Source organism: Triticum urartu, chromosome 4A (genome assembly GCF_056163025.1).
Source record: "Triticum urartu cultivar PI428250 chromosome 4A, HENAU_Tu73, whole genome shotgun sequence".
Taxonomy (NCBI): domain Eukaryota; kingdom Viridiplantae; phylum Streptophyta; class Magnoliopsida; order Poales; family Poaceae; genus Triticum; species Triticum urartu.
The window spans coordinates 76,531,257-76,548,458 of record NC_141876.1 but is presented as its reverse complement, the minus strand read 5'-3'; the positions used below and the strand labels follow the sequence as shown (position 1 = coordinate 76,548,458).

General features: G+C 45.1%; 1 pseudogene across 1 annotated transcript; it reads left to right on the top strand.

Moving 5' to 3' along the window:
• Positions 1-11,507: 11,507 nt before the first annotated feature.
• Positions 11,508-14,383, top strand: LOC125550804 (cysteine-rich receptor-like protein kinase 44; annotated as a pseudogene). The gene is made up of 7 exons (XR_015600354.1): positions 11,508-11,718; positions 11,911-12,068; positions 12,161-12,422; positions 12,607-12,829; positions 12,924-13,074; positions 13,183-13,374; positions 14,121-14,383. The product of XR_015600354.1 is annotated as a cysteine-rich receptor-like protein kinase 44 (transcript).
• The last annotated feature ends 2,819 nt before the right edge of the window (positions 14,384-17,202 follow it).

Here is a 17,202-nt window from a genome sequence, read left to right as displayed (position 1 = left end):
GGGGCTTGCAGGAAGGATGTCAAGCACATTTGGTGTGCTTCAATCTCGATTTGCTGTTGTTTGGTACCCCGCTCAGACCTGGTCAAAAGATCAAATGTGGGAGATCATGACTTGTTGTGTCATCTTGCACAACATGATCATTGAGAGCAAGCAGAAAGAGTCAGTGTTTGACACTGAACCATATTACAGGCAGGGTCCTCTTGCCCAAGTTGATCACCACCTACCGGCAAACTGGACGGCCTTCCTCAATATGCGTCAGGAGATCCGAGGCTCACTGTTGAATCAACAACTACAAGAAGATCTGGTGAGCACCTATGGAGGCTCAAGGGCAACGCCTAGCTCGACGTGTGATTAAATATGAGTTTTTATTTGTTGAACTATATAATTTGTATTGAACTATTTGATTTCTATTGATTTTCTGTGATGAACTATGTGATATAAAATAGCTCCTGTTGAATTTACGCCAAAGCACAGCGAATATGGGCCGAAATTGGTCAATTTGCGCCGATAGCGGGCCAATTTGCGCCGAAAGCCGGCTAAAAAGTGGGCAAATTTGCGTCAAAAGTGGGCCGAAATCGGTGCCTGGGGCAGCGGCTGGAAACCCGATCGCCCCACGCCGATTTTAGCACCGGTTAGCCCCCAGGCGGCGATATTTCAAGCCCCCTGGAGGGCGAACGAGAGATGCTAGACTCACCAGCTGTTTACGAGGGGTTTAACGGAGTGGTCAAAAGTGATTGGCTGAGATTTGGGTTAATGAGGTGGTGATGGAAATATGCCCTAGAGGCAATAATAAATTGATTATTATTATATTTCCTTGTTCATGATAATCGTTTATTATCCATGCTATAATTGTATTGATAGGAAACTCAGATACATGTGTGGATACATAGACAACACCATGTCCCTAGTAAGCCTCTAGTTGACTAGTTCGTTGATCAATAGATGGTTACGGTTTCCTGACCATGGACATTGGATGTCATTGATAACGGGATCACATCATTAGGAGAATGATGTGATGGACAAAGACCCAATCCTAAGCCTAGCACAAGATCATGTAGTTCGTATGCTAAAGCTTTTCTAATGTCAAGTATCATTTCCTTAGACCATGATATTGTGCAACTCCCGGATACCGTAGGAGTGCTTTGGGTGTGCCAAATGTCACAACGTAACTGGGTGGCTATAAAGGTACACTACGGGTATCTCCGAAAGTGTCTGTTGGGTTGGCACAAATCGAGACTGGGATTTGTCACTCCGTGTAAACGGAGAGGTATCTCTGGGCCCACTCGGTAGGACATCATCATAATGTGCACAATGTGATCAAGGAGTTGATCACGGGATGATGTGTTACGGAACGAGTAAAGAGACTTGCCGGTAACGAGATTGAACAAGGTATCGGGATACCGACGATCGAATCTCGGGCAAGTATCGTACCGCTAGACAAAGGGAATTGTATACGGGATTGATTAAGTCCTTGACATCGTGGTTCATCCGATGAGATCATCGTGGAACATGCGGGAGCCAACATGGGTATCTAGATCCCGCTGTTGGTTATTGACCGGAGAGTCATCTCGGTCATGTCTGCATGTCTCCCGAACCCGTAGGGTCTACACACTTAAGGTTCGGTGACACTAGGGTTATAGAGATATTAGTATGCGGTAACCCGAAAGTTGTTCGGAGTCCCAGATGAGATCCCGGACGTCACGAGGAGTTCCGGAATGGTCCGGAGGTAAAGAATTATATATAGGAAGTGCTATTTCGGCCATCGGGACAAGTTTCGGGGTCACCGGTATTGTACCGGGACCACCGAAAGGGTCCCGGGGGTCCACCGGGTGGGGCCACCTGCCCCGGGGGGGCACATGGGCTGTAGGGGGTGCGCCTTGGCCTATATGGGCCAAGGGCACCAGCCCCAAGAGGCCCATGCGCCAAGAGAAGAGGGAAAGGAAGAGTCCTAAAGGGGGAAGGCACCTCCGAGGTGCCTTGGGGAGGAGGGACTCCTCCCTGGCCGCACCCTTCCTTGGAGGAAGGGCCAAAGGCTGCGCCCCCCCCCTCTCCCTTGGCCCTATATATAGTGGGGGAAAGGGAGGGCAGCCATACCTGAGCCCTGGCGCCTCCCTCTCCCTCCCATGACACATCTCCCTCCTCCTGCAGCGCTTGGCGAAGCCCTGTTGGAATCCCACTACTTCCACCACCACGCTGTCGTGCTGCTGGATCTCCATCAACCTCTCCTCCCCCCCTTGCTGGATCAAGAAGGAGGAGACGTCGCTACTCCGTACGTGTGTTGAACGCGGAGGTGCCGTCCGTTCGGCGCTAGGATCATCGGTGATTTGGATCACGACGAGTACGACTCCATCAACCCCGTTCTCTTGAACGCTTCCGCGCGCGATCTACAAGGGTATGTAGATCCACTCCTCCCTCGTTGCTAGATGACTCCATAGATAGATCTTGGTGACACGTAGGACAATTTTGAATTTATGCTACGTTCCCCGACAGTGGTATCAGAGCTAGGTCTATGCGTAGTTTCTATGCACGAGTAGAACACAAAGTAGTTGTGGGCGTTGATTTTGTCAATTTACTTGCCGTTACTAGTCTTATCTTGATTCGGCGGCATCGTGGGATGAATCGGCCCGGACCAACCTTACACGTACGCTTACGTGAGACCGGTTCCACCGACTGACATGCACTAGTTGCATAAGGTGGCTAGCGGGTGTCTGTCTCTCCCACTTTAGTCAGATCGGATTCGATGAAAAGGGTCCTTATGAAGGTAAATAGCAATTGGCATATCACGTTGTGGTTTTTGCGTAGGTAAGAAACGTTCTTGCTAGAAACCCATAGCAGCCACGTAAAACATGCAAACAACAATTAGAGGACGTCTAACTTGTTTTTGCAGGGTATGCTATGTGATGTGATATGGCCAAAAGGATGTGATGAATGATATATGTGATGTATGAGATTGATCATGTTCTTGTAATAGGAATCACGACTTGCATGTCGATGAGTATGACAACCGGCAGGAGCCATAGGAGTTGTCTTAATTTATTTATGACCTGCGTGTCAACATAAACGTCATGTAATTACTTTACTTTATTGCTAACCGTTAGCTGTAGAAGTAGAAGTAATAGTTGGCGAGACAACTTCATAAAGACACAATGATGGAGATCATGATGATGGAGATCATGGTGTCATGCCGGTGACGATGATGATCATGGAGCCCCGAAGATGGAGATCAAAAGGAGCAATATGATATTGGCCATATCATGTCACTATTTGATTGCATGTGATGTTTATCATGTTTATACATCTTATTTGCTTAGAACGACGGTAGTAAATAAGATGATCCCTCATTAAAATTTCAAGAAAGTGTTCCCCCTAACTGTGCACCGTTGCGAAAGTTCGTCGTTTCGAAGCACCACGTGATGATCGGGTGTGATAGATTCTTACGTTCACATACAACGGGTGTAAGACAGATTTACACACGCGAAACACTTAGGTTGACTTGACGAGCCTAGCATGTACAGACATGGCCTCGGAACACAAGAGACCGAAAGGTCGAGCATGAGTCGTATGGTAGATACGATCAACATGAAGATGTTCACTGATGATGACTAGTCCGTCTCACGTGATGATCGGACACGGCCTAGTTGACTCGGATCATGTAATCACTTAGATGACTAGATGGATGTCTATCTGAGTGGGAGTTCATAAGATGAACTTAATTATTCTGAACATAGTCAAAAGATCTTCGCAAATTATGTCATAGCTCGCGCTTCAGTTCTACTATTTAGATATGTTCCTAGAGAAAATTTAGTTGAAAGTTGATAGTAGCAATTATGCGGACTAGGTCCGTAAACTGAGGTTTGTCCTCATTGCTTCATAGAAGGCTTATGTCCTTAATGCACCGCTCAGTGTGCTGAACCTCGAACATTGTCTATGGATGTTGCGAACATCTGACACACACATTTTGATAACTACGTGATAGTTCAGTTAAACGGTTTAGAATTGAGGCACCGAAGACGGTTTTGAAACGTCGCGAAACATATGAGATGTTTCGAGGGCTGAAATTGGGATTTCAGGCTCGTGCCCACGTCAAGAGGTATAAGACCTCCGACGATTTTCTTAGCCTACAAACTAAGGAGAAAAGCTCAATTGTTGTGCTTGTGCTCAGATTGTCTGAGTATAACAATCGCTTGAATCGAGTGGGAGTTAATCTTCCAGATGAAATAGTGATGGTTCTCCGAAGTCATTACCACCAAGCTGCTAGAGCTTCGTGATGAACTATGATATATCAGGGACATATATGATGATCCTTGAGATATTCGCGATGTTTGACACCGCGAAAGTAGAAATCAAGAAGGAGTATCAATTGTTGATGGTTGGTGAAACCACTAGTTTCAAGAAGGGAAAGGGAACAAAGGGATACTTCATGAAACGGCAATTCAGCTGCTGCTCTAGTGAAAAAACCCAAGGTTGAACCCAAACCCGAGACTGAGTGCTTCTGTAATAAGGGGAACAGCCACTGGAGCAGAATTACCCTAGATACTTGGTAGATGAGAAGGCTGGCAAGGTCGATAGAAGTATATTGGATATACATTGTGTTGATGTGTACTTTACTAGTACTCCTAGTAGCACCAGGGTATTAGATACCGGTTCGGTTGCTAAGTGTTAGTAACTCGAAACAAAAGGCTACGGTATAAACAGAGACTAGCTAAAGATGAGCTGACAATATGTGTTGGAAGTGTTTCCAGGGTTGATATGATCAAGCATCGCACGCTCCCTCTACCATCGAGATTGGTATTAAAACCTAAATAATTGTTATTTGGTGTTTGCGTTGAGCATAGACATGATTGGATTATGTCTATCGCAATACGGTTATTCATTTAAAGAGAATAATGGTTACTCTGTTTATTTGAATAATACCTTCAATGGTCTTACACCTGAAATGAATGGTTTATTGAATCTCGATCGTAGTGATACACATGTTCATGCCAAAAGATATAGGATAGTAATGATAGTACCACCTACTTGTGGCACTGCCACGTAAGTCATATCAGTGTAAAACGCATGAAGAAGCTCCATGTTGATGGATCTTTGGGCTCACTCATTTTTGAAAAGTTTGAGACATGCGAGCCATGTCTATTGGTGTATGTGCATGAAGAAACTCCATGCAAATGGACCGTTTGGACTCACTTGATTTTGAATCACTTGAGACATGCAAATCATACCACATGGGCAAGATGACTGAAAGCCTCGTTTTCAGTAAAATGGAACTAGAAAGCAACTTGTTGGAAGTAATACATTTTGATGTGTGCAGTCCTATGAGTGCTGAGGCGTGTAGTGGATATCGTTATGTTCTTACTTCACAGGTGATTTGAGTAGATGTTGAGTACATTTACTTGATGAATCACGAGTCAGAATTATTGAAAGGTTCAAGTAATTTCAGGGTGAAGTTGAAAGATCGTCGTGACAAGAGGATAAAATATCTATGATATGATCATAGAGATGAATATCTGAATTACGAGTTTGGCACAGAATTAAGACATTGTGGAAATTGTTTCACAACTAATACAGCCTGGAACACCATAATGTGATGGTGTGTCCGAACATCATAACTGCACCCTATTGGATATGATGCATACCATGATGTCTCTTATCGAATTACCACGATATTTTATGGGTTAGGCATTAAAGACAACTACATTCACTTTAAATAGGGCACCACGTAATTCCGATGAGATGACACCATATGAACTATGGTTTAGAGAAATCTAAGCTGTCATTTCTTAGAAGTTTGGGGCTGCGACGCTTATGTGAAAAAGTTTCAGGCTGATAAGCTCGAACCCAAAGAGGATAAATGCATCTTCATAGGACACCCAAAACAGTTGGGTATACCTCCTGTCTCAGATCCGAAAGCAATAAGGGATTGTTTCTAGAATCGGGTCCTTTCTCGAGGAAAAGTTTCTCTCGAAAGAATTGAGTGGGAGGATGGTGGAGACTTGATGAGGTTATTGAACCGTCTCTTCAACTAGTGTGTGGCAGAGCACAGGGAGTTGTTCCTGTGGCACCTACACCAATTGAAGTGGAAGCTTATGATAGTGATCATGAAACTTCAGATCAAGTCACTACCAAACCTCGTGGGATGACAAGGATGCATACTACTTCAGAGTGGTACGTAATCCTGTCTTGGAAGTCATGTTGCTAGACAACAATGAACCTACGAGCTATGGAGAAGCGATGGTGGGCCCGGATTCCGATAAATGGCTCGAGGCCATAAAATCCGAGAGAGGATCCATGTATGGAAACAAAGTGTAGACTTTGACAGAACAGCTCGATGGTCGTGAGGCTGTTGAGTACAGATGGATTTTAAAAGGAAGACGAACAATGATGGTAAATGTCACCATTAAGAAAGCTCGACTTGTCGTTAAGATGTTTTCCGACAAGTTCAAGGAGTTGACTACGATGAGACTTTCTCACTCGTAGCGATGCTAAGAGTCTGTTGGAATTATATTAGCGATTACTGCATTATTTATGAAATCTTGCAGATAGGATGTCAAAACATTGTTTCCTCGACGTTTTTTTTTGAGGAAAGGTTGTATGTGATACAAACCGGAAGGTTTTGTCAATCCTGAAAGATGCTAATAAGTATGCAAAGCTCCAGCAATCCTTCTAGGGACTGGAGTAAGCATCTCGGAGTTGGAATGTATGCTTTGATGATGATCAAAGATTTTGGGTTTATACAAAGTTTATGAGAAACTTGTATTTCCAAAGAAGTGAGTGGGAGCACTATAAAATTTCCGATGAGTATGTGTTGTTAACATGTTGTTGATCGGAAATGATGTAGAATTTCTAGAAAGCATGCAGAGTTATTTGAAAAGTGTTTTTTAATGGAAATCCTGGATTAAGCTACTTGAACGTTGAGCATCAAGATCTATAAGGATAGATCAAAACGCTTAATGGTACTTTCAAATGAGCACATACCTTGACATAATCTTGAAGGTGTTCAAGATGGATCAGTCAAAGAAGGAGTTCTTGCCTGAGTTGTAAGGTATGAAGTTAAGACTTAAAGCTCGACCACGGCAGAAGAAAGAGGAAGGACAAAGGTCATCCCCTATGCTTTTGTCATAGGCTCTATACGGTATGCTATGCTGAGTACCGCACCTGATGTGTGCCTTGCCACATATCTGGCAAGAGGGTACAAAGGTAATCTAGGAGTAGATCACCAGATAGCGGTCTAAATTATCCTTAGAGGAATAAGGATATGTTTCTCGGTTATGGAGGTGATAAAGAGTTCGACGTAAAGAGTTACGTCGATGCAAGCTTAACACCTATCCGGATAGCTCTGAGTAGAGATACCGGATACGTATAATGGAGCAACAATTTAGAATAGCTCCATGTAGAACAGTTATTTGAAATGGCTCCAAATATAGCGTAGTAGCTGCATCTACAAGATGACATAGAGATTTACGAAGTACATACGGATCTGAAAGATTCAGACCCGTTGACTATAACATCTCTCACAAGCATAACATGATCAAACCCAGAACTCATCGAGTGTTAATCACATGGTAATGTGAACTAGATTATTGACTCTAGTAAACTCTTTGGGTGTTAGTCACATGGGGATGTGACCTTGAGTGTTAATCACATGGCGATGTGAACTAGATTATTGACTCTAGTGCAAGTGGGAGACTGTTGGAAATATGCCCTAGAGACAATAATAAATTGATTATTATTATATTTCCTTGTTCATGATAATCGTTTATTATCCATGCTATAATTGTATTGATAGGAAACTCAGATACATGTGTGGATACATAGACAACACCATGTCCCTAGTAAGCCTCTAGTTGACTAGCTCGTTGATCAATAGATGGTTACGGTTTCCTGACCATGGACATTGGATGTCATTGATAACGGGATCACATCATTAGGAGAATGATGTGATGGACAAAGACCCAATCCTAAGCCTAGCACAAGATCATGTAGTTCGTATGCTAAAGCTTTTCTAATGTCAAGTATCATTTCCTTAGACCATGAGATTGTGCAACTCCCGGATACCGTAGGAGTGCTTTGGGTGTGCCAAACGTCACAACGTAACTGGGTGGCTATAAAGGTACACTACGGGTATCTCCGAAAGTGTCTGTTGGGTTGGCACAAATCGAGACTGGGATTTGTCACTCCGTGTAAACGGAGAGGTATCTCTGGGCCCACTCGGTAGGACATCATCATAATGTGCACAATGTGATCAAGGAGTTGATCACGGGATGATGTGTTACGGAACGAGTAAAGAGACTTGCCGGTAACGAGATTGAACAAGGTATTGGGATACCGACGATCGAATCTCGGGCAAGTATCGTACCGCTAGACAAAGGGAATTGTATACGGGATTGATTAAGTCCTTGACATCGTGGTTCATCCGATGAGATCATCGTGGAACATGTGGGAGCCAACATGGGTATCCAGATCCCGCTGTTGGTTATTGACCGGAGAGTCATCTTGGTCATGTCTGCATGTCTCCCGAACCCGTAGGGTCTACACACTTAAGGTTCGGTGACGCTAGGGTTATAGAGATATTAGTATGCGGTAACCCGAAAGTTGTTCAGAGTCCCAGATGAGATCCCGGACGTCACGAGGAGTTCTGGAATGGTCCGGAGGTAAAGAATTATATATAGGAAGTGCTATTTCGGCCATCGGGACAAGTTTCGGGGTCACCGGTATTGTACCGGGACCACCGGAAGGGTCCCGGGGGTCCACCGGGTGGGGCCACCTGCCCCGGGGGGCCACATGGGCTGTAGGGGGTGCGCCTTGGCCTATATGGGCCAAGGGCACCAGCCCCAAAAGGCCCATGCGCCAAGAGAAGAGGGAAAGGAAGAGTCCTAAAGGGGGAAGGCACCTCCGAGGTGCCTTGGGGAGGAGGGACTCCTCCCTGGCCACACCCTTCCTTGGAGGAAGGGCCAAAGGCTGCGTCCCCCCCTCTCCCTTGGCCCTATATATAGTGGGGGAAAGGGAGGGCAGCCATACCTGAGCCCTGGCGCCTCCCTCTCCCTCCCATGACACATCTCCCTCCTCCTGCAGCGCTTGGTGAAGCCCTGTTGGAATCCCGCTACTTCCACCACCACGCCGTCGTGCTGCTGGATCTCCATCAACCTCTCCTCCCCTCCTTGCTGGATCAAGAAGGAGGAGACGTCGCTGCTCCGTACGTGTGTTGAACGCGGAGGTGCCGTCCGTTCGGCGCTAGGATCATCGGTGATTTGGATCACGACGAGTACGACTCCATCAACCCCGTTTTCTTGAACGCTTCCGCGCGCGATCTACAAGGGTATGTAGATCCACTCCTCCCTCGTTGCTAGATGACTCCATAGATAGATCTTGGTAACACGTAGGAAAAGTTTGAATTTATGCTACGTTCCTCGACAGGTGGGTCCACCACTGAAATCAGGGGGGCAATTAGTGGAGGGCGCGCAAGGAGAGTTCGTAAGAGTCCGTTGTTTCTCTCCGTGCGTGTAGTATTATCGGGGGCAAACGGCCGGAGATGCTCTTAGAGCATCTCTAGCAGACCCCATATAATGCCAACCCGCAAAACGCGTTTGCAGTTCGCGGAAAAACGACTTTGCGGGCCGACACGGGCGAGGTCAGAGTTAGACCCCGCAAATGGACCCTGAAAAAAGGATATTCGTAGTAGATGCTCTTTTACGGGTCGGCTGCACGGGGTCTGTTCGGGTGCCGCCGCTTGGACCCGCAAACTGAAACCCCCAAATTGAGCGAATTTGACAGCAATTTCAATAAATTTGACAGCAATTTTGTCCCGCAAGCTCGATGTCTTGTGTTCCCTCTTGATCTTCTCCTTTGTCTTTTTTTCACCATCGGGCTTGTTCAAGTTTCTTGGGCCATCATCATCTTCATCTTCATCCATGTTTACAAGTGACCCTCTCTTCGGTGGGGATTCTTTGTCAATCAACTTCCACTTCTCGCACTATTTGAGCATATCCCAACAATGCTCAAGTTTAAAAAATTAGCCTTCGGAAGCTTCCATGTCTTTGTATCTTTGTTGGGCAATTTTGTCCTACGCATTTAAAATAAGGTCAAATGATGCAATCACTTCATATGATGCAAATGAAATGCACAACTTGGGACGTGTAAATTAACTCACATAGTCGGATTCCACGGTTCCACTTGGAGGTGCATTGCGAACTTGTTCCAAGCAAGCTGTCCAACGACTACAAATTGGCTTGATCACGTGTCAACGACCTTGAAGTGACCGAAAGGTCTGTGATGTCTTATTGGGATACTTGGCCATCATGCGGAAGTATTGATCTCGGATTCTTTGCCAATATCTCTTCGAGGTTTGAGACGTACCCCTGCAAGCATCAAGGGACACCGCACTCCAAGCCTTGATCAAGATTTGATATTCCAAGAGCGTGTAGTTCTTCATCTCACGCTTTTTTTTACTTGCGCTTGCTCAAAAGCACCCTCATCTACCTCCTCCACTTCTTCCTCACCACAGTGATCATCCACACCACCCTCCATTTCATTGTAATCAAAAGCAGCGAACGGGGCTTGATCGATGTCGACGGCGTTGGTGTCCAACAAGTTCACGAACTCGGCAGTGGCATTGTTCGAACCGCCGCTACATTGAGTAACATTAAGTCACGAAAACCGCAATGGCGAAAAGAAAAGCAAGACAAAAGATCAAAGATGCATACCTTCCGGCCATTTCATCGAACACCTCGCCTATGGTAGAAGCAGCTCCGTTGAACGGCATCGTCGGGGAACATGTCGCCGGGGCGGGGGGAGTGGACGAAGGCTCCGGCCTTTTCGTTGGAACCTTCTTCCGCTTCACGCCCGAAACCTTGCTCACCTTCTCCGCCGGCGGCCGGGCAGATCGCGCAGCAGCGGAGGCGCCCAGTGCGCGTGCCTTTCCGGCGGGGCCAGCCGGATTGCCGCACTGAACGACGACGTTGCCCTGCCGCTTCCTCCATGGTGTCGGGGGACGGCTGGAAGGCTTCCATGGCGGGGAAGACGAAACGGAGCGCGCGGTGACGGGGCAATGGCGGCCGAGGAGGGGGGAAGCGGGAACGGCCGCGCGGAAAGTTCTCTCCCGCCAAATCTCGCTGCTGATAGGGGGCGAGCTCGGTCGGCCTCCCATCCTGTGAATCTAGAGGTTGAGGTCGAACTTTTGCCACACCCCGCAAAATCTTCTACGGATCGGTCGCGTTTGAGGAGTCTGCTCGGGCAGAATTTTCCACGCCGACCCATATTTTAACGGTTATTTTACGGGTCACAGTCTCACGGATATATACGGGGTCTGCTAGATGCTCTTACCCTCTAGCATTAGCCTCTTTCTCGTTTTTCCAAAAGCAACGCGACTACTGGAGACGCGCTTTGTACACGGACACTACCTCGCAGTGTTTTGGATCCTACCTCGCAGTGTACACGGACACGCCGACGTCCACCCCAGAGGCAGACTCACGGTGGAGGTCCTCACGCGCTACAGATCCCCCGTTTTCTTTTCAAAGAAGGAGAAATACTCGAGGGAGAGTCAAGTCAAGTCAACTCAATCCAGATCTCGTTGGGTTCATTTATAAGCAACTTTTCTTTTTTGCGATGGATTTATAAGCACCTTCGGCCAGCAGAAACCATTCATCTCACAAGCCTCTCACCCCCATTTCGCTGTCCCCTTCCCAGCATCTATAGCAGCATACCTAAGTGTTGGATCTTCTCCAGGTCAGTGCTGTCTATTAAGAACCTTGTTGTTTTTCAGATGATTGTAGCACAACCATGCTTATAGCTCAGTTAAAACAAGATGTTATGGCTTACATGTTTTTTCCTTTCTTAAAAAGGGTAGATTTTATTTCCATTGTTTCAATAAATCCATGGCTTGCAGCAGCTCACATCTATCACTTCTCATACCATCAGAAATGGCCACTTACGCTGGAGGAGCCAATACGGAGAACAATCAGACTGTTCTAAGCACATTACCCAAGGAACTGCCGTTGGACTTCTTGAGGACTATCACAGATCAGTTCTCAGACCATCGCATTCTTGGTACGGGTGCATTTGGAACGGTTTATACGGTATGTTCATGCCTCGACAACTTTTCGCATTTTCGGAATTTGTTGACGAAAATGACAATGATTGCTGAAAAAGTATCTTTGAGGTTGAACAGGGAGTTATGCCAGATAGCCAAAGGATTGCCATGAAGAAGCTTGCAGAGAGTGCACCGGTTGCACGCGACAAAGCGTTTACCAATGAGGTCCAGAATATCATGGCTCTCCACCATAAGAATGTGGTAAAGTTGGTTGGGTACTGCCATGAAGGACAAAAGAAAGTTGTTCAAAACAATGGAAGATATATTGTTGCAGATGTTTATGAAAGCCTACTCTGCTACGAATATTTACCTATGGGAAGCCTTTAGAAGAACCTTTTTGGTATGTGATGATAAATTTCTATTTTAGTTTCATCTACTCCCTAAGTACAAAAATGTCTTATATTTTGATACGGACGGAGTAATATTTAGTTATTTTACAATGTTTGGAGCACGGATTACCTTCTCATGTTCTATTCCTTGAACTACTATCTTAGCTACTGAAATAACTTAATCTTTAACTTCAGACAAACCCATTAACATGGCTTGGGATGCGCGCTTCAAAATAATTAAGGGGATCTGCGATGGTTTACTCTTTCTTCATAGGATTCCTATTATCCATATGGATTTGAAGCCTCAAAATATACTGCTGGACAATAACATGATACCGAAAATCGCGGATTTTGGACTTTCCAGGCTCTTTGGTCAAGAACAAACACGTGCAAACACACAGAATGTTGTGGGATCATAGTAAGCTGACCAGAACTGTTCTAATATTTTGTTGTAAATTGCATCTTCACTTTCTAGCAATGCGTATTAAATTATCACTGCTAATTATATGCAGCGGATACATAGCCCCAGAATACCTATACAGAGGTGAAATCTCCGCTCAGTCAGACATATATAGTTTAGGCCTATTAATCATCGAGACTACCACCGGCGAGAAGAATAACCCCAAACAGAACGAACCTTCAGCAAGGGAGTTTATCGAAAGAGTAAGAAAGAATACTACATGCTGATTTAATTGTTGAAATCAAGAAGCTTATGTTAGAGTTTAACTTTATGTTGTCACCTAGGATAACTGTTCGAAATTCTTTACGTAGGTACGTCAAAATTGGACAGAAGGACACATAGCATCCAGATACTCAAAATTAAATGCAAATGGCCTCCAGGAAGTAAAAGTATGCATTGAAATTGGTCTAGATTGTGTGCGCATTGATCGGAAGAGCAGACCCTCAATCGAAAGCATTGTTCAGAGGCTCGATGGACGCTGTGCAAGCAAAAGGGCAAACCAGGTATGAAAATTAAATATGGACTAGATCAGAGGCTCTGTTTTGAGATCACTTTGTTTCATGCAAGTGAAGAGAGGAATTTCTAATATCTTTCAGTAGTCTACTCTGGCCGCTTCTGAGAAACCCACCGCTTAAATTGTTCGCTTGCTGCCTATACACTAATGTTTCAAGTGGCAAAATTCCACAAAAGTACATCTGCATATTTTGAAATCTGTGTAGTTATGATGTACCCTCCAAAATCCATATTGATTGATCAAATTAGACTATGGATGGGATCGAGGTGGATCTTAAAAATTCGTTTGTGTAACTAGCCTGCCAATTTTATTCAAAGTTTGCGGCTAGTTTCTCACAATGGATAGTAAAATACATTCACCACAGCACAAATAACCGGACAGTCAAAATCTTAATATGCTGCATAGTTTTTGTTTGTGAAGTTACCTGATTGCATTCAAACTATTTGCCTGGTATGGCTAGTTAAGTTGCATAAGGCTTTCAAAAGAATTGATTTTTTCTCTCATTTGCAGCCCCAAAATGCTTGGACTAAGATACTGCGACCCCATCCTTTTCTAAAAGGAAGGAACATAATCAAATTTGCATACTTGGTTTCCATTGGTTTTTGCCGACTATCCATAGTTTACTTATAGTGTAGATTTTCATTGTTATTATGTGTTTACCCTGTTTACATAATTGCATTTAGCTTATGTTGTATTTAAGCTGGTGTTGCTTACATATACTCTACAAAATTTCAGTTCTCCACTACTTCCATGCGATCATAAACTGGGATCTTCTATTGACGAAAGAAGGGCAACATGGAAAGAAAGAGCTTGCTCTGTTATTACTAGAATGAATTTATTGCAGAAATAATGTTGCATGTCATCGTGGAACTTGTTAAATTTATTATGGTAATTGCTAATCCAGTATCTCTTGTATCAAAAAATTTATACTCCAAATGTAGTGTTGTTGCTTCTGTTCAGTGCAGTTTGAAATGAGAATTTGAAATTTCATGATGCAATGTTATTGTCTCTGTTCATTGTACCACCGATCCCTCATCATTGATCCATCTGTGGCCACTGGTCAGAGATGAAGCTCATCACAGACAGGCTTTGAAAGTGGCGTCAGTATGAGTCTCTGAGAGCTAACTAGGCAGTTTAACACTGACAAGGCTAGTCTTGACCGGTCAGTGCTAAGGGCACCGTCCACCTCAAATTGACAATATGGCAGCACGGACTGACTGTTATAGGTGGCTAGTCAATGATATTGCGTCATCACTAACCATCCTATTTAGTAGCCGGTCATTGGTGTATGTTCAATTTATGAGCAGCATCTTCCCATGTGGAGTGACGGTGCAGAAAACCGTCAGATCCCTGCACATGGTTCTTCATGGGGTGGAGCGCGCATAGAGGATTAGATTGGGGTAGACGCGAGACAAGGGTTTACCTAGGTTCATGCCCTCATGGTGAGGTAATTGTTGGGGAACGCAGTATTTTAAAAATTTTCCTACGATCACGCAAGATCTATCTAGGAGATGTATATCAACGAGAGAGGAGAGTGTGTCCATGTACCCTCGTAGACCGAAAGCGGAAGCGTTAAGTAACGCGGTTGATGTAGTCGAACGTCTTCGCGATCCAACCAATCAAGTACCGAACGCACGACACCTCCGCGATCTGCACACGTTCAGCTCGGTGACGTCCCTCGTACTCTTGATCCAGTTGAGGCCGAGGGAGAGTTTCATCAGCACGACGGCGTGATGAGGGTGATGATGAAGTTACCGACGCAGGACTTCGCCTAAGCACTACAACGATATGACCGAGGTAGAAATCTGTGGAGGGGGGCACCGCACACGGCTAAGACAACTGTCAACTTGTGTGTCTATGGGGTGCCCCCTCCCCCATATATAAAGGAGTGGAGGAGGGGAGGGTTGGCCCTCTCTATGGCGCGCCCCAAGGGGGATTCCTACTCCTAGTAGGAGTAGGTTTCCCCCCTTTCCCTTGTTGGAGTAGGAGAAGAAGGAAGAGGGAGAAGGAGAGAAGCAAAGGGGGGCTAACCCCTTCCCCAATTCGGTCAATAACCAATAACAGAACCTGGATGCTCATATTGGTTCCTACATATTCTATGAAGATCTTTATCGGTCAAACTGCATAACAACATATATTGTTCCCTTTGTCATCGGTATGTTACTTGCCCGAGATTCGATTGTCGGTATCATCACACCTAGTTCAATCTCGTTACCGGCAAGTCACTTTACTCGTTCCGTAATGCATCATTTCGTAACTAACTTATTAGTCACACTGCTTGCAAGGCTTATAGTGATGTGCATTACCGAGAGGGCCCAGAGATACCTCTCCGACAATCGGAGTGACAAATCCTAATCCCGATCTATGCCAACTCAACAAACACCATCGGAGACACCTGTAGAGCATCTTTATAATCACCCAGTTATGTTGTGACGTTTGATAGCACACTAAGTATTCCTCTGGTATTCAGGAGTTGCATAATCTCATAGTCATAGGAATATGTATAAGTTATGAAGAAAGCAATTGCAACAAACTAAACGATCATCGTGCTAAGCTTACGGATGGGTCATGTCAATCACATCATTCTCTAATGATGTGATCCCATTAATCAAATGACAACTCATGTCTATGGTTAGGAAACTTAACATCTTTGATTAACGAGCTAGTCAATGTAGAGGCATACTAGTGACACTTAGTTTGTCTATGTATTCACACATGTACTAAGTTTCCGGTTAATACAATTCTAGCATGAATAATAAACATTTATCATGATATAAGGAAATATAAATAACAACTTTATTATTGCCTCTAGGGCATATTTCCTTCAGCAATACCCTACATCCTGCATGTTTTTTTATTGATGTGGCCTCATATGAGGTGTACATGTGTTGGATCTGTTCAGTGCCTCCTTGGGAGGTCCCTACCTCCCCTTGTATAGATAGATGAGGGGTAGGGTTACATGGCTTGTTGCCCAAGTTTTCTATGAATCATGTCTTACGGTACAAGTAATAATATATCCTTCTAGAGGAGGCCCACCATTAGAGGTGAGGGGCCCAAACAATAACCAGGCTCCGGGGCCGGCCTGGCAGCCATATTTCCCAGAGGTCGGGTACCCCCAATGTATTGCAATGGAAGTAGACCCTGAATGCATGTGGAGTTGGATTCTTTTGTATTTGAAAATGAGAATCCAGGCGTGCTCCTATTGTTTTGGTGACAGTCGTGGTCCGTCTGCATGAATCCGACCTTGGAAATACTTAGGTTCGCTAGGTGTGCTGCCTCCTAGGCACCCTCAGCGTACTGATCCGTCAGTAGCTGCTGCATAGGGGTTAATGCCGAACCCAATGTGTCGTCTTAGACTGCTCGGCAAGGTCTTGAGGGATTCCTTTGAATGAAGAATGATCTTGTGCCGACCCCCTAAAGATGTTGGAGGTGACATAGTCCGTCGGGCTTGTTGCTCCTAGGAGGAAGTTGAGGACACCGTGCTTGGTGAGTTCGGTGTCTTACCTCCCCTCTTCCTTGTCGTTGTAGACATCCGGATTCAAAGATCTTCGGCTTGGCAGGCGTGCGACCTCCTCGAAGAGGTCGAAGATGACATGATCCATCAGGCTCATCGCCTCCAGGAGGAAGTAGAGGACAACCATGCATGGTGAGCAACGTATCCATCCTCCCTATCTTTGTTGTTGGAGATATCCGGCAGATCGACCACAAGGATGGAGTTGGTGTGGTCTATTGGCCTTGAAGCCCCGAAGGGGAGACTGGAGCCCGTTGTGCAGGGTGTGCCTGGCATTGTTTTGTTGTTGAAGATAGTAAGCTCCAT